Below are 427 nucleotides of genomic sequence, written 5' to 3'. Positions count from 1 at the left end.
GTGCGTGCGTGCGTGCGTGCGTGCGTGCGTGCGTGCGTGCGTGCGTGTGTGTGTGTGTGTGTTAGTGTGTGTGTGTGAAGAAGGGTTTGAACACTTTCAACTAATAAACAGATAATAAATAGTATATAATACAATAGTGCGGTGATTAAAGTGATCATCTTTTTCATACTTCTATAAAACAGTTTCCTGTTTTGCTACATTGCAATGCCACACAAATTTTTATCGCGTTTACATATACCGCACGTAATATATATACAAAGATAATCGTCATACATGTAATCCAACGTTGCGCCAGATTAAAAGAAGAGATTGGTAAAAAATCAATAAAAACAGAATAGTGAACAGCGCGAGAAAAGAGAATTGGAGAGACTTAATAAACCTTGCGCCATTTACTTTGTTTTAGCAAATTAAATTATTAAATTTACTC

The sequence above is a fragment of the Temnothorax curvispinosus genome, unplaced genomic scaffold (assembly GCF_003070985.1).
Source record: "Temnothorax curvispinosus isolate PA1 unplaced genomic scaffold, ASM307098v1 QBEX01008905.1, whole genome shotgun sequence".
Lineage (NCBI taxonomy): Eukaryota > Metazoa > Arthropoda > Insecta > Hymenoptera > Formicidae > Temnothorax > Temnothorax curvispinosus.
Note: the sequence above shows the minus strand (reverse complement) of the source record.